Source organism: Pteropus medius, unplaced genomic scaffold (genome assembly GCF_902729225.1).
Source record: "Pteropus medius unplaced genomic scaffold, Ma_sr-lr_union100, whole genome shotgun sequence".
NCBI lineage: Eukaryota > Metazoa > Chordata > Mammalia > Chiroptera > Pteropodidae > Pteropus > Pteropus medius.
This window is the reverse complement of record NW_024344378.1, coordinates 49,255,204-49,275,722: the sequence shown is the minus strand read 5'-3', so window position 1 is coordinate 49,275,722 and position 20,519 is coordinate 49,255,204. Positions and strand designations below refer to the sequence as shown.

The 20,519-nt window shown below is 37.3% G+C and overlaps 1 protein-coding gene and 1 non-coding gene across 7 annotated transcripts in view; both read right to left on the bottom strand.

Annotated features, from left to right (window-relative positions):
* The window catches only part of LRMDA (leucine rich melanocyte differentiation associated), a 993,794-nt gene that overhangs the window by 152,428 nt on the left and 820,847 nt on the right, over positions 1–20,519 (bottom strand). The gene's annotated exons all lie outside the window — the stretch shown is intronic.
* LOC120609766 (U6 spliceosomal RNA) lies at positions 15,346–15,452 on the bottom strand. Its single transcript, XR_005654829.1, has one exon. It is a non-coding gene; the product is annotated as a U6 spliceosomal RNA (small nuclear RNA).

The window sequence follows — 20,519 nt, the reverse complement described above, 5'->3', positions numbered from 1 at the left end:
CTTTCAGCGGGTTTTCATAAATTTAAGAGAAACAGACAGCATGTCTGTGTTCTGCTTCTTTTGCAATACGATGACCACCAAGTGATTAGAAATAGTCTTTGGGTTAGTGTAGTTGGTGGAAAATCATTGAGGTTTGTTGTGAAATTCATTCTCAACTCATAATTCAACTAGACACTGAGTGGCTATTTTCCCAACTTTAGACCAGGCTATTAAAAAAGTACTGGCATCAAATTAAAAATGTATGTCAAGGCCAAACCCTCATCCTTGTGTGTGTACATGTTCATGTGCATGTATTTTGCAAAGTGTAGAGTCCCTACGCAGAAGTAGGAAGGCACAAGCTAAAACCTGAACCCAGGACTCAGGGTTATGATTACTTTTTCTTCCCTCCCCTATTTATCTCAACAAGACCTCATGCTTTCATATTGTATTAAACATTACAATGTTTCCATGAGAAGAGATATTATCATTAGATGCCGACTCCCACATCATGTTTTGCAAGAAGCAAAATTTTTGTATAACAATCAATCATCTTTCTTGAACAATTACAATCTGCCTAGACTTGCTCTAGGTATTTCTTGCAGATACAAGAGAAGAACAAGGCATGATCTCTACCTCATAGTCCGTCTGAAGAGAAAGTGTATACAACTTCACGGGATACTACAAGATGGTAGCTGAATAGAAAGGCATGTGAGACAGCTAAGCGCATAGCTAGAAAACAGTCTAGGGAGTAGAAGGGATTTTCACGGAGCCTTGAAGTATAAGCAAGGAGTAAGACAGGATTGAAGAGCTAGAGGAGAGAGATACTCTGTCCTAAGCATGGTGACATAGAACGTGAGGATGGAGAAGCAGAGTATGGATTCCCATGTGAGAAGGTGTCGGCAATAAGGAAGGAACACATCATGAGGGCTTACAACACCAGAAAGAAGAATTGAGCAGAGGATCCTTAGGGGTTATTGAGAGAGGGTGAGTGAGGGGTACAATGATGAAATAAAAGGTGTATTTTCTAACTACTCGGAACAGATTAAAAGAAGTTGCAGGTAGTAATGAACATTACATTAGTGATACATTTGGACAATTGTCAACTCTACTTTGGTTTTCTATTAGAAAACTGAAAATCTAACATTTTTCTCTTTTTCAATTAGCACAAGCAAAAAAGTGAAGATAACCTACCAGAAATAAATGACATAAAAAGATTCCGAAATGACATACAAATGGTTTGAGAATCCTTGGCTCCACTCTTGTGTGGAATTAGTAAGAACACAAAGGCAACTTCTTTTACAGTCAGTGGTCAATGTGAGAGATTACTTGTAACAGGTAAGAGGCAATTAATAAAAATTAGATTTGCTTTCCTGCCTTAAAACAAGACAGGCTCATGAAAAGCACGCTGGTGGCAAATAGAGTAACCAGCTTCTTAGAAAGCCAACCCAGCATCCTTACCAGACCCAATTTACCCCAAATAATATATAATTACTTATATACATATGTAATTAGTTTAAAAATATGAAAAAAAATGTTTTTATTTGAAATTACAAATTGCTCTATATTATTTATCTTTCGGTTACATAAATTCTACTATTTAAATGAAAATTGAATTAGTTAAAGTAGCAATTAATAGCAATTAATAGAACTAATTAAACAGATAATATGTGTGATCAAAATATAACAATATTTTTATAATGTTTCTAGTCTCTGATATAGCAATTTTTAACTCTTTTTAAACTTCTTATTGGATATTTAAATGTTGTAGGCTATATTATTATGTATTCTTAAAATATACAAATATAAGACTTTTTAAATATAAGACTTTTTAAATATAAGACTTTTTTAGAAACGGATATTACTTAAATTCAATAAAAAATAACAATGTCATATTTCTCTTCCATGATATGATAGGATATTTTTACTCTGTTTCCTTTCCCAATAATGCTCCTCTGAACTGCCTGATGCCTTTAGGACACTCTTGTTTTTCTTCATGTTGTGGTAAAACTGAATATAGTCAAACATAAAATTCTGTTTGACTTGTGACTATGCTCTTATCAAGCCCACACTGCACTGTTCTGGTGTCAGTCCAGTGTGGTGACATCAAGCTAAACACCCTGTCAACAAAAGCATTTCCGCATGGGACACTTTAGAGTTTACTTAATAGCAAGAGCAAGATTTTAAACTTGTAGGAATTTGTTTCCAGCTCTCCAGAAATGTTCCTCCACTTTGTATCTATATGCTCATTTTGAGAGACTAGCAGTCTGTCAATCAGGTCCTTTGCATCTATAAATTCATACAGAGACTGTCTATATCCCACACGTCCATCGTTTTTAAAACACCATGAAGCAGATTGGATGTCATCATAAGTTAAACTTTTACTCAGCGAAATGGTTCTAAAGCACAGAGGTATTTAATACTTGTAAATTCAAAACTTTTCTCAACTTATGAAATCAATTGGATTCCAAGTAAGTTACAGTTTCAGTAAAGAAACTGAGAAAGACCTCTCTAACTCGGCTGTTTTCTGGTGACATTTTTTTAAAATTCAGTAGCTGCTTTATTTCCAAAAAAAAAAAAAAAAAATCTTTTTTCCCCCTTCCGTATGAGTTTTTGTCATATCCTACACACAACATCAAACAACTCAGGTATAAATTTTTTCTAGGCTCCCTGTAGCCCCTTCATAGATCATCAAAGAGTTTGGGAAAAACAGCATATAAATTCGTTTTACTATAACCCTTTTCTCATTTCTCATCTACGGTGTATTCCAAATTAGAGAACATTCTCCTTCTCCTACACTTTGAAAATATGATTTAGAGCAGGACAATATTTTAACATCTTTTCTATGGTTGGCAATAATGATAGCCATTGTGTAAGCACATATCTAAAAAGGTTGTCTCCTTCCATTTTATGAAGTAAAAAATTGCAAGTGTTTCTGCCTGTTTTGAAGAAGCTAGAAGTGACCAAAAACTTTCATTATAAAAGCTTTGAAATCGCAGGTAAACGAATCATACTCCTTTTTAGGAGTGTTGTAGACAAGGTGTTCAGGGTATTTAGCAGTTAAGATTATTTCATTTTATTTGGTAGGAATTTTTAACACTAAACGGAGTTTGCCAATATTTACATTTGCACTGTCTGCCAATATGCAGATAGATGAGCCAAGTATAGCTTGTATTTACATAATATATCAACAATCTATTATGTTTTCAGGATTTTCATTAAAATCTTCATAGAATCAAGAAAATCTTTCAAAACTGTTTTTCAAGTCCAAATACTAAAATACCAGAGGGAACATTATCTTATTGCTGTGATCCGAAGGGTCACTTGATATACTACCAAATGCATGGTTGTTGGTCAGATCTGACAAAATTAGCTCTACTACGCATGGGGCCAAAACATGTTACCTCATATTTCTTCTTGAGTTCATCCATATGACATTTTAACTGCAACCTATGAATCAGGAAATATAACTTTAACCAGTTTTGTAGAGTAATCAAGGGAACCATGCTGCTTGTTTATGTGGTATGCCCAAGATGAGCACTATTTTCAACTGTGTTGTTATTTTCTTAAGAGACAGAAAAACTTTTAACTGATTTAGAAGTACTTCTATGTCTCATCCCACAACTGTGAGATTCAATCTCCCTGTGTGCTTCCACATCTCCTACTTCACCATGTCTAGCTCCAAATTCCATTTTTTTTTTAGTTTTTAAAAATTATTTCCTACGTAATGTACAAGATGCTCTCTTAATTATTTATCTCCCCAACCCAGTTGTATGAGTCCTTCTATCTGTCATTAAAATAACAGTCATTGAACATTCTTTTTCTAGGATGTCTAGATCATGCTGGCATTGGTATTATAATCATTCCCGTTTTCATTATCTGAATTCTTAGAAGTACAGTCACAATATTCAAAGTGTAAAAATTAAACTAGCTCTATCTTAATAAAAAGCTCAAGGATTAATTCACAAAGTTAAACAGAGATGGACAGTTAGCACTTATAATTACAATGCACTTGAGTTGTATCAGTCGGAATGAAACAGTAATGGATGATTCATTAGTATGAATTTCAAATCATGGTTCTTAACAAAAAGGGGGTGACAGCAACTATTTGACACTACAAATGGCATTGCTTTCAGCATCTGCATGTGGGCTACCATGAGGATTTTATACTTTCCCCCCCAACCTTTGGCACCATCACCTAAAACCAAGACTTTTTGTATCCCAAGGACGGGAATACCAGGATGCGGGACTTTCAGTGCTAAAACCAGGGCCATTGCAGACAAACTGGAACAGTTCATACTAGCAGGGATTAGATGCTACTCAGCATAAATACTTGCAATGTTAAAACAAAAAAGAACCACGAAGCCAATCATCTTATCAAGACACAATGAAATAACAGATGGAATAAGATTTTATTCAGAAACACATCTGGGAAGTTATGATCTACATTTGAAAATGGATTGCATGCAGAAAAAAAAATGTCTATCTGAGAACTGACCAGTTGGGTCTGCTCAAAGGTAGAAACATTTAGAATAACTGCAAATCTATATAACTAATGGCTATGATTTAAAAAAAAAAAAAAGTAGGAAGAACAAAATCTGGTCTAGGTGAGAATAAGGCAAAATGTCTTCACCTTTTTACCTCATCGAAACTAAACTTTCAAAGTCTAAACCAATTACCAGGATACTTCAAACCTCTATTCTAGTGGTTTGTACTTCATTTTGTCTTGCTGTGTATTATAAGTAGGGCAAAAAGTTTATTAGTGGTTCTCCCCCTCCACCTCCCACACATGGCCAGTGCTGGCTATTTTTTCCAAAATAGATATTTATCTGAAAATGAGCCTATTTCTATTAGTAAGGAATTAAACTCTTTATTTAGGGAAACACCGAAGGAATGTGTGAACATACTTGGCTAAACCCAGTGGAAGCATCACCAGGAACTATATTTGCTCATTTATCAAAAAAAAAAAAAAAAAAAAAAAGACTCTAAGTTGTATCTAGAAAGGGGCTTTCCAAAATGGGGATTTCTTTTAGGAGAATATTTACATTTGCCTGCAATGCTTTACCCACTATGCAGAAGGGTTCAGGGTACTTCCCTCATCTCAAGCAAGTAAGGAGTTTGATGGCCCACTTGGATAGCTTGGTATATGCCCTCTGCATTTTCAGAGTCAGAGTGAACAGATTTATGACTTATGTCTAAAAAATTTAACAAGTAAAAGAAAGATTATCCTGAAGCTGCTTGCTAGGTGCCTCAATAAAAAAGTCCTGATTCAAGGATGTAACTACATCACTATTAGTAAGTCAAAGACCTGTATTTCTATGGAGGAGGTCAGGACCAAGTGAGAACAAAGCACCCTGGGGTTGTCTTGGATTATACCTTGTTGGAGGTAAGGAGATCCCAGAAAAGAGAAATCTCCAGATGTCCAAGATTTGAAGGAGGAATCACAGTGAACAGCCTCAGGAGATAGATTTATTGTCATCAAAGAGAACTGCAAGTGAGAGGACCCCAGTTGTTTATGAAAGGGCCTGTGAAGAGAATGGCCAAACATCTGCCACTGGAAGAGCAACCCAGAGCCAGGTGGGTACCCTCCAAGTAAGTATGATCCTGCCTCTTACTTCTCTTCCCTCTCCCCACCCAACTCACCTGGTGTGTGGGAACAAAGTAAGTATAAAAGAATAAAGGAAGATGTTACACAGCCACAGAAGATGCATTACCTGTTGATAAATTTCAGAGTTTTTATTCTTACCCTAGACTTTTTATATTTATAACTGAACCAAGACTGTTTTGAGTCTCAGTAAACAGAGGGCTTATCATTATCTAAGAGTAAGCGACAAGCTCTGGATACTGACAGATTTTATTCAGATGCAGAGATTTACAGGGGCAGTTGTGAGAAAAATAATAAAGTAGTATTGTACCCCAACACGTAATACTAAACCAATATTTTGCGAAAAGCACCAATGGCTTCCTGTACAGTACCTAAGGAGAATCCTCTCATTTTTTGACACAGAGGCCCAATACAAAGGAGAGGAAGGCAACCACCATCTTGCATTTTCATGGCACGTCAATGTCCAGCATCACATCTGATACTGTCCTACAAAATAGCTGGCTGAGGATGACAGTTCCCATTTTAGAGAGGAAAAACAGGATAAAATCTATGACTTGACTTACCTAAAATCTAAAAGCTCAGGCACTGGCAGATCCAAGTTTTAGAACTCTCATCATCCAAACTCCTCATTCAGTGCTTTTTCTAACATACATGCTATTTTCTTTAAAGGACAGGATGAAAGGTCATTTGCAAACACTAGAATCCATTTCTGTAACATGACTGGAAAAGACTTCTCAGTGAATAAAACTAAAATAATTACAGCTGTTAGGTTTTTTAGATAGCAACATTAGCTTTGAAATAAAGTCAAGAGCAGCATAAAATAGTATGACCCCAGGCAGAGTAGATGAAAGCCTTTTCCAAACCTGGGCTGGTTGCTCTTTATCACTGGATATGGATTTTGTTTTTCCCCCTTTAAATAATTTTAGCAGGGAGGGTCTCTTTGATTACACTAAAACAAAATCTTGTGTACTAGCAATTCTTCTGGCATAAAGTACAAGGTCTATTATCACTTTTTTTTAACTGGCATAAAATCTAAGAAAAGCTTCAAGGTGCAAATGATCTGCAGTCTATTTAACATCATGGTTATTTATTTTTATGAGACTTCATTATTGCTCTTTACCCTAAATTATAGGTATATTCTTGGCTCCATTTCTCACTCTTCTGCAAATGCCAAAATACTTTTTTTTCTATATTTCCAAACAACCTTCAATACATCATCAATCAAACATTCAACATCCTATAGATAATGGGTTGGACAAAGGCATGGATCTGTGGAACACAGTAGTTTAAGCCAGAGTTGTGAGTGCAATTCTCTGCCAAGAGAAGTGCCACATGCTTATCAGAATTATAAGGGAAAATTCCCAGGTTGCAAAATTTCATAAGATTGAGTTCTCTGGCTTCATGTTAGACTAGCATTTAAATGTCCAGGTTTTCATAGTTTTACATTTTTACTTAGCTAGTTGTGTCATAATTATACAATGAGACATCTTTTGCAAAGACATAATGTCCTTTTTCTTCTACCCAATTTTCTTCTCCTAATAATTGTCACCCCACTTTTGTCTTTGCCCTAGTAGAAGCCAAGTTCTTAAGGTTCTTGGTTCCTCCAACATGGAAAACTACTTGGAAATTTTTGTATAAACAAATTTTGCTAAGTTGCTGTAATTTGGGGTCGAAATTTCCCAAGCCTTATCAAAATAGCAGCTTAAACTAATAACAACCACCCTACATAATAATCCCTTATAGCTAAAAATTATAGTTTTTAGATCACTAATTTATGCCAAGCAAAGTGGTAAAGTGCTACACAGATGTAAGATATTATTAAAGTTACCCCTTTCTCTGTCAAAAATTCCACTTAAACTTTAAAGTTGGGTTGGATACCAACACAGTGAAATTGTCCCCTATCACACAAGCAGAGCTAATTAACCCCTTTTTTGTACCACCGTTACCCCTCCTCCGCCCCATCTTTGTTTATACTATTCTAATAGCCTGTCTTATGACATTGAAGTTATTTCCACACATATCTTCACTAAAGGGAAAGAGTGTCCATCTCCATGGCCTGGTCTAGTTCCTAAGAACTCAAAAAGTGTTGTTGAAATGAGCTCTCCACAGCCCTGTAAAGAAGGAGGTCATGTTACCATTATTCCATTTTTTAAGACAAAGCAAACTGAGCCTCAAAAAGGTGACATGCTTCCCAAAGTCATAGAGCTAGTTAAGAGAAAGTCAGAACTTGAATCCGGACACCCAAAGTTCTAGTGTCTGTGTGCTGATATTACACTGCCTGTCTTTGGGAACTCCTTTCATAGAATGTTCACTGTAAGCTAAAGCAACATCCTTAGCTTGGTCGTTGTATTTACTTAACTTAATAATAACAATAATAATAATAATAATAATAATAACAACAACAACAACAGTTTTTAAGAAATAAAATTCTACCTACTTTCATGGAGAAAAGTTTTTTATGTCAACAAACCAATAAGAAAGGGGAAGGTGGTGGAAAGAGGAAGGAAGGAAAGAAGGAAGGAAAGAAGGAAGGAAGGGAAGGAAGGAAGGAAGGAAGGGAGGAAGGAAGGAAGGAAGGAAGGAAAAAAAGGAAGAAAGGACAGGAGAAGAGGGGAGCAAAGGAGGGAAAGAGGGAGCAGAAGTGCTCATGTTACTAAGTCATGTCATCAAACTGAGTTTAAAACTGTCTTTCTCATTTTATTCACCATCACTATCACTCACTCATCTTATGTTCCAGTTAAACTGGTCTAGTTGCAGCTATATTGAAGATAAGGAACTAAAAAAAATGATTTGTATTTTGATCCTATATCCTGCAACCTGCTAAATTTACTTATTACTTCTATTAGTTTTATGTAGATTTCATTGTGTTTTCTACATAGATGATCATTTCATCTGCAAATAAAGTCAGTTTTTCTTCTTCCTTTGCAATCTGGATGCCCTTTCTTTCTTCCTTTCTCTCTTTCTTTCTTTCTCTCTTTTGTTTGTCCGTTTGTTTGTTTGTTCATTCTTTCTTTCTTTTCTTGCCTTACTGCGCTGGCTAAAACCTTCAGTATAATGCTGAATAGAAGTATCAGGCATGTATTCGAACATTTATTTAACAACACAAATGATTGGGTATTTTTCAGGCATTGAGTAAATAAAGCCCATGAAAGTTAAAGGTAAGAATCAGTCCCCGCCCCCCACCCCCTAAAGATTTCATGACCTGGGAGAGGAGCTCTCTACTGCTTAAGACATAAACCCAGATAAGGCTCTAAAGATAAGGCCTGGTCAGGTCCTTGGATAACAAAAGTAACATCAGCAGCAGCCGGAGCCCTAATACTTAAAGAGGATTAATATGGGCCAGGCACTGTTGAAAGCTCCTAATATGTATTAACTCATTTGCCTCTTCCATCTTATCCTCTTTTATAGGTAAAGAAAAAGAGACACAGGAAGATAAGGAACTTGCGTCTCCATAGCCAGTGGTCTTAAGTGCTAGGCTAAATTGCCTTCAGTTACCATGACTTCATTAGTAAGTATTGAGTGTCCACTCTTTGCTAATTTTATGTCACTTCCAATTAATTTAATTATCACAAAAATCTTGTTTTATAAATGAAGGAACTGAGGTTCAGAGAGTTTAAGTGGCCTGTTCAAGGTCACCCAACTAGCACAAGATTCCAACCAAGATGCTCTGACTCCAAATTCAATACTTTTTCCACCACCCTTGATTCCTTTTTGAGTAACTAATATTTATATAGTACTTGGCAGTTTACAAAAACCATGATCAAATTTTTGCCTTAAATGGCACTTAAAGGAATTGAAATTTTATTCGCTAGGCAAAGGAGAACCTTTGTCAGTTTTTGAGAAGACAGAAAATGTGAAAGGATAAGATGTATTTCGGAAATACTAGAGCAGTATTGTGTTTTATGAATTTGCGAGGCAAGTCTGCAAGCACAAGGGTTAGGAGGCTCGTCATCTCTTAGGAGGCTTGAACTTCACCTCTGAACTGGTGAGTCCTTCCCTTCAAATTCACTTGACAGTCAGGAGAAGCCCTGCTTTAAGTAACATTCCTGGACGGAACTCCCAGAAGAGCAGAGATAATAAAAGTATTTCTTATGTCACTTCTTTCTCTGCATTTAACTTTGGGGAATATTTTTGTTAACTGAGAAGGGCACACCAAGGAACCATTATCACTGATACAAGGAGAAAATGGATGGTAGATTTCCTCAGCCACGTCCTATCAGTGTCAACAATTTAACTAAACATATAATAGGCATAACCTCATCAATGTTAAATTTTCTAGGTTTCTGGCACATATCTCTTCATCTCCCTCATTAAGTTTATAGAGTGTTCTTTGGTACATTTGCTCAATATGAAGATTTCAGTTTCAATAGGCATATATTCGAGTCCAATAGGGGAATGATTTTTCTGCCTTAAGTAGTTAGCAGAATAAGAGCATGTGAAATGAACAAATGCCCAAAGCCAGGTACTTGTCAAGCAATAGTGAATGAGTTTGATGCCATCCATAATAATCCTGCCCCATTCACCAGGGGTGGGTCCAATACAGATAAGCCAACCGAACCCAAAATATGAAGAATTATTTTGTTTTCATCACTTTCTTCGCTCCATGACCTGCACCACTATTCCCTATTCAGGATCTGCCCTCATTCAGAGCTAGAGTCCCGAGGTCTTCATTATTACACCCCCACCAGGATGGTTGCTCCAAACAAACTCCCCAAACCGAAATCTATTCCAGCCTCCCTTCATTTACCCCAATTTTAACATATTAGTATTCTGTGCTTGAGTATGTAAGATGAAAATGTTTGTTAAAAAATCATTCAGTCAATGTTTAAGTGATAATAAGCTTGATATGATTTCTGTCTCAGGGCTATCTGTGTTTTAAAAAGGAGTGTCAAAATTCAGGAATGCCTTAACCTATAGAACGAGTTCAACCATAGAGAGGATACTGTAGAGCTTCAAGGTGGGAGCTTTTACAGCATCTATTAAAAATGTCCTGTGAGAAACAGCTAACCCCATCAATATACTTATACCTCAGTTTCCTCTTGTCATATAGGGCTATAATACTGACCTCACAGGATTATTGTGGGGATTAAACAAGTTGATTAATAATTGTTATAAAACTCTCAGAAAGTTACACATAATTGAGAAGTTTCTAATGACCTCATTCGTAGGGGCCTTTATGTAGATAACCTACTTGACCTATCTCCATGGGGTCTGAAGAGATGAGAAACCACCTAGATAGTGAATTTGTCAGTCACACAGGATTATAATTTTTACCTACACTATGTGCTGGGCCCAACTACAGATGAATTATCCTATCTCTAGTTTCTCAAATACCCACAGACAGCCCCTGTTTCTTGGATAGGCTGAAGACACCTTTAACACTGTCTACACACTGTCTTCTGGTACCTACTCACACAAGACTGCCATAACAACACTGTGTGAATCAAGGCAGTGTGTAGACCAACCCAAAGGCAACAAGATGCTCTTGGTCCTGAGATAAATAACTGAACCAAGGACATAATCCATGAGGAAAGGTAAAACTTGCTACTGTTTTATTTTGAATGAGCATTCTATTCCCAACCATGACAGATCTTTCTATTTTTACCCAAAATGATTTTCATAGACCTTCAAATGCTACTGTCTTTTGATCAAGACATGGCACAATCTATACTCTTTCACTACTTTTCACTCCTAGAGTCCTTAGAATGTTAGAAGTCTACTTGATTATCTGTGAAAATAGTTGGTTCTAGGTATTTGGGGTCATCAAATCATGAGAAAATGAGAGTCTCATAATTCTTGATCAAAGTGCCAAAGAAGGATAGTACTGAAGGGCAAATATCCTGGGACATTCACTTTATTTTACAGAGCAGGAAACTGAGGCCTGAGCTTAAAGAAACATTCTGGAATAGAAGACAGATCTGAAATGTGAACTTGAGTACTATGTAACCGCTCTACCACATGGCATCCTTTCCCCTCTGTTGTGTATGCCATGAGCACTAATGTAACCTGCAAGTGCCCTTTCCTATAACTACCTCCTCTTATTGTTCCCTAGCACAGAGGAATTAATGAATGTCTCATATTCCCATTTGCATTTTAACCTTCTTCCTCCCTTACTACAGGTCTTCTGATATTTCCTCCTCAAGTTTCAGGTTGATGATGTGAACTAACAGGCCTTTTCTCAATACTTTTGCAATGACCAGTGGCTGCTCAGGTACCTGTCACCAGCACTGTTGTGTCTGTTGGCTGAGACACCAATGTTCTCTGTCATAAGATAGAACCACAATGACACTGGGGAAAATGGGAGTGTAGAGGATAGTTTCTGCAACTAGCCAGCTCCATGGGCTACCCGCAATATGTTCCGTGGTCGATAGTCACATGAGCCAGGGTGTATGGACAGAGGTGAGAAGAGCCTTCACTATGGGAACAGGAGGAATGTTGCCCCTTGCCAAACATCTCTGTGGTGGTGAGGTTGATGACAGGATGCATAGCACACAACTCTGGCTGGATGCCACACATCTGGGCTCAAAACCAAGCACACGAGTTATTCAAATCAAAGAAAATCTAATCAGCGAATATTTTCAGTGCCTACTATGTGCATCCAGACAGCTGTGGTTAGAATGAATGTCACTTAAGTCCTACTCAATCCCCCAAATTCCATTGTTCTATGTTCCAGATGCCTGATATTATATTAATTGAATATTTATGTTTTGAACTGAGCATCTGTTGGCATATGTTGATGTGCAGACAAAACCAAAAGTTATGAACTATTTCTCTAGCATGTTAATAGTACTCTCGTCAAGCTCCCTAGATGAAGGCTGAAGACAGTTTATCCCAAGCCTCCAACCATTTCTAAGACTGCCATCCCTCTTGCTGTCTCCCGCGCTATCAGAATGCAGAGCAGTTAGATAGGCCATGCTTCCTCCCATAGCTCCAGGGAGGTATTCAGGTGAGAACACCACCAGAGGCAACATCTTTCTAAAATCAGTGTTCGGATGCCTCTAGGCTCACAAGCACTCAATGCTGAGAGGGAACCCCATGCATAATTTGGCATTTGTGATGCTCTAAGAACAAAGGATATGATATCCCTTTGTTTCTGGACATCCTAAAGTTGAAATGACATCTTGGCTGACAATTATGATTCTGCATTCTTTTATAAATCATGCTTTTTCTGAAATAACTTAAAACAGGTGAATGAACATTCAGTTGCTTCAATTCTGGCGTTTCTCCTATGGCCTTTACTAATACTACGACCAAGTACTGCAGTCATGAAATTAATAAAGTCGAGGGATTTGCTTTTAGTTTGCTTTAGGCCATTTACTGTTTTCACTCTTTAGTAAAAAGAAACAGCCACTAAGGTGAGGTTGGAAGGACCCCTCCATATGTGATGGCAGTCTCCAATTTTTCAAGGTCCTCTAGGTATTGTCAAACAGGCTTTGTACACACTCTAGTTAGCATGCTTATGTTTGTCTCTTATTCTCACAATGATGTCTAAGCTCCTCAAAGTCAACAGGTTCTTCCAGAGGCTTCGCAGCCCCATGGCATTGAGCACAAGGATCTTCACAATAGTTATGATTCAGCATTTACAGGCAGGAAAAGAAAGAATCACTAAAGGCCAGGATTGCTTGTGGCCTTCCTAAAGGGAGATAGGAGGTGGAAAAAATCTGGAAATTTGGGTCTCCAAGCCTAGCCTTCGTGACTCCCTTCTCAAGAGTGTGAAATCAAGGACCCTTTGGTCACTTCCCTTTCATATTTACCCTGCCCACTGGAGAAGGTGGCCTCTGTAGCTAGTCTGATCCATGAGCCACTGGGTTTCCTCACTGTCTATGCTTAGCTAATCAAGAGAAAGCACAGTAAGTGTGCTTTTCTCAGAAACTTCCACTCTGAATCTCTGCTTTCTGTCCTAGGTACATGAATAGGCCTGGACAACCTAGAAGAAGCTTGAAATTCTCATATCTGGGGGCTACACTGTTCTCTATAATGCTTCGGATGAATTAGAAAAAGCCACCCTGCTAGGTAGATGCACCTATAGACTTGTAGCTTAGTAGGTGAACCGTAGGCCATCTTTTGACTTTGATGACTTTACCCCCTTGGTTTAGGGAAACCTTGTACTTTCTCACCCTTAAACCCATAAACTGGATCATGTCCTGAATGGTCTGTCTCCTCTTTTCTGAGCTGCACTCTGATTCCCGTAGCTCTACAAAATCCAAAATCCCCTTGGCTCTATTCAAGAAGATAGTTTCATCAGAAATAAAATTTTCAGCTCAAAAGACCAAGCCCCTTTTATACTCTCAACCCCACCTCCAGCCAAGTAATGACCTCGCAGAGGAGAAAGAGGCTTGAGGAGGGATGGAGGGTATTCATATCTCCTCTTGTCTTTTCTGTGTCCTGTCATTTTTGTTTGTTTGTTTTTTACTCTCAACCTTGTATTAGCCTTCTCATTTGAATCTTTATTTCACTAGTTCTCCACTAACAACTTCTTTGTTACAAATCTTGCCCATCTGCCCCAGGATGAAAGAACAAAAAACCACTGCTTATACCCTCCCCATGCTAACTTTTCTGTGGAATTTTGTGACCCAAAGATGATCCTGGCTTACATGCTAGAATTTCTTTACTATAGAAAAATTTCTTTATTGTAGAAAGAAATTTTGAAGTTGTCATTTTCATTTTAAAAACGAAATGATAAAACACACACATGCCATTATTTGTAAACGCCTACAGATGATGAAGAAGAATGTATATCAATATATACACATACATACAGATGAGTGATTGAGCACATGTGTATGTCTACCCATGGAGGCCAAAATGAACATTTCAGATGAAGAGAGTGATTGAATACCAAGGAAAATGGCAGGAATCAAGAGTAATTTCAAATTTCTTCTAGCTTTTCCTTCCATCAGTCCTTCCAGATGAAAAAAAAAAGTTTTCTCAGAATTCTATTTAAATTTGATACCTAAATTAGCTTCAAAAAGCAGTCATATGGGTGGCAGAAATGCCGAGGTTACTAGGCAGGGGTCTCATTGTGGTATGAGAATGATTGCTAGCTAGAAAAGGAGATTTTCTAGTCCTCTTCTGGTATTGCTTAGCTAAATCAACTCTGACACCTCTGTGCCTCAATGTTTGATATCTTAGATTCTTTCCAGGGTTTAGTAGTGTTCTGTGGTTATATTATTCAAAAATTATGTAGATATTTGGAATAATGACTACCATGTCTATGAAAACCATCACTGCCACCATCATTATCATCCTCACTTCTTTTCTTTCTAGACCAATTTGCAATTACCCACTTACAACTATACCTTAAGAAATGAACAAATAGCGGATTTCTTCATTTTGCAAAAAAGAATATAAATATAACTTTAGTCCTTTAACCAGTATATATGAATTATGCCCATTTCAAACTTGACAGGTGCCAAAGAGCCCAGTGCAAGACTGTCTCAAACTCTAATGATGGAAGACTCTTTTAATTGGGTTTCCAAAATAGCTGTCAAGGGCAATAATGGAAATGCCAAGAAAATGTGATCTTTAGAAAGCCTGAGCTCTGCTTATGGCCCCAAGTTTGGATCTGGTTTGATTTTTCAAATGCTATTCCAAATATTCCCTAACACAATAATTTGAGACTACGTTCAATGATAATTTAGTGTTCCTTCCTTTTACAACCATCATGTATGCTACTCTTTATACTGCACGTAACTTATGAAACTGGACATATGACTCAGCTAGCTCCTCAATCTAAAAATATCTTGGATAAGAGGACTTTTTTTTAAAATGTAGAACACTTCAAGAATTTGCAGGTCATCCTTGCATAAGAGCCATGCTAATCTTCTCTGTATCATTTCAATTTTAGTATATGTGATGCGGAAGGAAACATTAGAAGGTCTTTGTCAGAGATAGAATGGTTAAGTGGTAAAAATCACAGGTTTTGGAATCATACAGATCAGCAATAACTTTAAATATCTATGTTAAGAGAAAGTAGCATCGAGAACTACCCACATGTGTTCTTTGTATGGATTGTTCATCCTATACCTCATCAGATACAGTTATTGGCACATAGCATGTACTCAATAAATATTTATTGAACTAACTTAATCCATTCTCATATTGAACAAATTTACTTTCACTTAAAGAGGGCTCCATAATTTCTTGATAACCTGATACTATGTTCCTTGCAATTTCTTTAAGGGAGAGTTCTTGGTATGGGATATTGGTGTCTTTGTCCCCACCTCATCCATAAAGCTTTCTCTGACAGCTCCACATTATTTTTTTCTCATTTTTATGTTTTCCTGTTGTACTTATTCCAGGTTCCACTCACTTTGGTACATACATGATATCTTATCTTGCCATGTAAAATGTGTTTCATAAACACATCATCTTTCCTATGTGCCTATAAGTTCCTCAAGGGCAAAGGCCATGTTTGATATTTATTTTGTATGTCCCATGGCACACAACACAATATAAAGCACATAGAAAGCTCTGAACAAGTATTAAACTGAGTTGAATTTTAAAGACAATACTCCATCGCCAGTGATGATTTTGTTTTGGAGAATTATCAAAAGGCAAGACTAGTATTCACCACTTGTTTCACCTAAATTAAGCCCGTGGGCCTCTGCACTTGAAGTGCTAGTTAGGAAGCAGAGGATCAGAAAGCAGCTGCTTACTTTCAACAAAGAAGAGATTGTATTTCAACAATGGATTTCAGGATTTCACATATTAGTCACCAGAAACTCTTGGCCAAACCCTTTGGTGTTATCAGGAATAAAAGATAACCCAGAGATATGTCAAATATCAATTTCCAATTACTTTCCTGTGACACACTTCTGCCACTTGGGAAAACTCCCAAGGGATCTGTTGCTTCTTATCAGCTCAGATCAGGTTTAACTTTCAGTCAAACGGGTAAAACTCGGCAACAGTGTGTTCAGCCTCAGTATTACAGTGTCTTCCACTGACATTCAGATTCTCTTGTCAAGTCTTCAATATTGGCTTACACTGTCACCGGAGACCTGGTCCAATTGTGGAAGGCCTGCTGATATTATACATTAAACCACATGTTTTGGAGTGGAATGGGGATAACTTCAACACCTGTAATGGTCTATTGTCACTAAGGTTTCCCAAGCCGCAATTTGCACTGAGATGCTGAATGCAGGAACAACACCACACAGGACTTTTGCATCTTCAACTCCAGCCAAAAGGGAAAAAAAAAATGGAGAGTCTTTAAAGCCTTACCTTTGATATTCAAAACACTGAAGAGTGTATCTACCCTCCAGATCACAGAAGACAGGCCATAGACTAATTGAAAAAAATCTTTGGTATTAGGGATGTTAAAACTGAGGATCTGCAAAACACCAGAAATCACATGGACCCTTTATTACAAAGCAATGGAACAGGATTCGGAAAAACCAGAAAATATATCTGGGTTCATAAATCAGCCCAGTTGGAGGAAAATGCAAATGGTCAGCACCTGGAATAAGTCTCCATCTGGAGAAGGAGAGTAGCATAAAGAATCAAACTTGGGGGGCAAGGCTCCAGACTGTGCACTGTGATTAATGACTTGAGTGAAAGGTCTCAGTTAAGGCTGAACAATTAATTTGTTACCTCTACATCTCAGAACTTTCCACAGCATAACTATGTCTTCCCTGATTGTTCATATTTACCAAAATGCAAGCCAGTCTGGGAAGCTTCGAACGTGTCATCATCAGACTGCTTCTGACAATTGGAAGAGACCTGGTGTTTGTCAGGGCTACTTTCATCAAATCAACTATGTTGACTCTGCATGCATGTCTTAACCTTTCAATTCCTTTTCAAGCTTAAGAACCATCTTAAATGAGGCAAAGGCATTGGCCTCGTTCTGTCAAAAAAAAAAAAAAAAAAGTCCACAGCTCAGAGGATTGCAAATGGACAGCATATGGCCTGGCTTGTTTCTGGTCATTCCCCAAAAAAGTTCTTAGAGAACTGAATGTCCATGAGATTAATCGTTCCCTCCTGTTCTGCCTTTATCCTCTGGAATAGGTTTCTCTAATTTTTTTCAGATCCTCTGAAGCATTTACATAAAACCAATCACTTATCCTGAATCTACAACTAAAACTCTAAGGCCTACTAGAATCAAAGGAAGTCTTCAAACCACTTTCCATTTCTCCTAGATGTGAATTCATAGATGGGAAAGAAAGGCCAATACCCTAGAACCTGATTTTGAATGTGGAAGTATCAAATAGGAAGTACCTAAGAAATCTAGTTTCCTCATTTCTCATTTGACCTTTTAAAACTGCTTCATTTGTGACAAATGGTCTACCAAAAGTGTCTATGGCCTCCCACAAAGCAGGATTGGAAGAGTACTAGGTGCTTTGCCGAAGAGTATCTACTCTCGTGACAGGGGCTGATCCTTCGCTTTCTCTTTAGCCAATCCCATTCACAACTACTTCTCTCAGTAAAGGCATCTTGCTACCAGAAGAGAATCATAATGACAACAATAATGATAGAAGCAAGAGCAACAACACAATAACATGTACATAGCACTTACTAAGGGCCAGGAACTCTTTGAAATGCTTTACTTATATCAACTCATACAATTTTCACAATAACTTACTAAAGTAGGTGTTAGTATTATCATAAACATTTTACAGAGAGAGAGATACGGAGTAGTCAACTAACTTGTGAAAGGTCACAAAGCTAGTATGTGGCAAAGCCAGGATTTAAACATAGGTCTCAGTCCTAACATTATCCTATACTGCAGCTGTGTTCTCCAGACACTTGGTCCTCACCCACCACTGCTGATAAAAGTTAGGAAAGCAACCCTTCTAACATAGTGCCTGCTTAGAAGTCAAGCCTGGTGAATCCTGTTTCTGCTACTCAGTATGAAACCTCAAATGAGTTCTGAGTTTCTGAGCCTTAGCTGTCCTCATCTATATATCAACATGATACAAAGACCTACCTCATAGGGTTTTTGTGAGGATTGATGATATAATGCATATACAGTCCCTAGCAAAGTGCCTAGAACATGGTAGGTGCATAATAATCATATTTGTAGTTATTACTAATCAGTTTAGCTAGTATGAACTCATGGGACACTAAGGGAGTTGGAGAAGATGAGGCAGAATCAATCACAGCTTGGAATATAGATATGAAAAATCAATGTTATAATCCCAGAGAGACTAGAATACTAAAAATACTAATGAGTGATACCTATCTTCTTGGTCTGACCAATTTATGCAGCCTCTAGGTTTGCTTATCTCCATGAAAGAAAAAAAATTCTAATTTTAAATATATACTGAATCAAAACAAAATAAACAGAAGATGTGCAGACTGAGATAATTAGAATATTCTCCCTGAAATTCCTGGTATAATAGTAAGACAGTGTTGCATCCTTCACAGCCTTGTGTGGCTGCTCCATAGGCCAGCCTGGAGCTGCATCTTTCATTTTTGCATTTCCTACATGTTCTTGCCGACCCCTGACACATCACATTCCTTGCATCAATAAGGACTAGTGCCAGAACACACTAAATTGCCTTTGACTACATTTAACAGATCTAGTATTTTTTTATGATTCTTTCCTGTTGTACCATTTTTCACTTTTGACTTTATAATTCTCTGCTGACTTTAAATAAAGCTTTGCCAGCCTACCCAAGGTGGTTTTTAATAGAGATTTAGGGGCTAGGTTGTGCTGTGGTTTGGATTCAGATTCTACACTAGCAACAAGGGGAAATTAACTAGGTGATTTCATCTCAAGTGCCCATTTATACTCAGAATAGACAGAGAATTTATCTTCTTCCAAGCTTGTAATCATGACACTACAAAGTGATACTCAAGAGATAAAAAATTAGGTAGCAGTAGCTGCCACACCAACAAACCATTACTACACTGGGTCACTATAAGCCCAGATTACTGGAATAATATAAAGACAGCAGTGGAATCACTTGCTGAGTGACAGGGAGGAATTTGACCACATTCTGTCCTATGCCAGAGGCAATGCTTGTTCTCCTTAAGATGGGGAACTCAAATGACCCTACACCAGCTACGACAGCAGACTTCTGATACTCCTCCCTCCTCCATGCTATCCCTAGTCCCTATTGCTTTCCGCCCAGATGAAACACTGGAAGCCACCTAGCCTTCAGTAACTAGAAAAGATGACATACATGACTGGCAAAGAAACTGAGCCAGATAGGAAGTCAGTCCTCAAAATTAACATATTTTTATGAGAAGAATAAGTTTTAGTTAATTGTTTCTTAAAAATATAAAATTGGCAACTCGGTAAGATTTTGGTTTTGTCTCATTTTATATTATCATGCAATGCTTGCTCCATTACACAAGAATAGTTACAACATATGTAAGCTACTGAAAACAATAATTTTTAAAAATTCGTGTACCTATTACTAAGCTTAGAAATAAAAAATCACTTTGGCTTTTCCTATCAGATTAGATTGCTTTGCCTCTACCCACCACTCGTAGTAAAGGCAAGCCTGAATTTTGAGTTTTTCATTCTCGAGTGTTTTTTTTTATTTTCTCAGTTTTGTCACATATGTAAAGACCCTTTTAAAGTAGTGTTTTATTTTGTGTTTTTGAACTTTATATACAAAGTGATACCATATAATATCATCAGTGAGTTTCTTTCTCCTCCAATAGTATATATTCCTCCACGTTGAATATTACTTAACTTTATGTAATGAATCATTTGGGTTGTTTCTAGTTTTTTTGTCTTTTTCTGTTTTCTTTTTTTTGCTATTTATTGTAGATAATGTTATGCATATAGTTCACATCGATCTGAGAATGTATAAGAACTTTTCCTGGGTTAGAGTCCTAGAAGTTGAATTACTGGATCTTAGGATTTGCATATATCCAAATTGCTAGATAATACACTGTTTCCCAAGATAGATATACTAATTCACATTCCCACAAAAATACCTATTGAGTTTCTGTTTTTCTATAACTTTGCCAGTACTTGGTACTG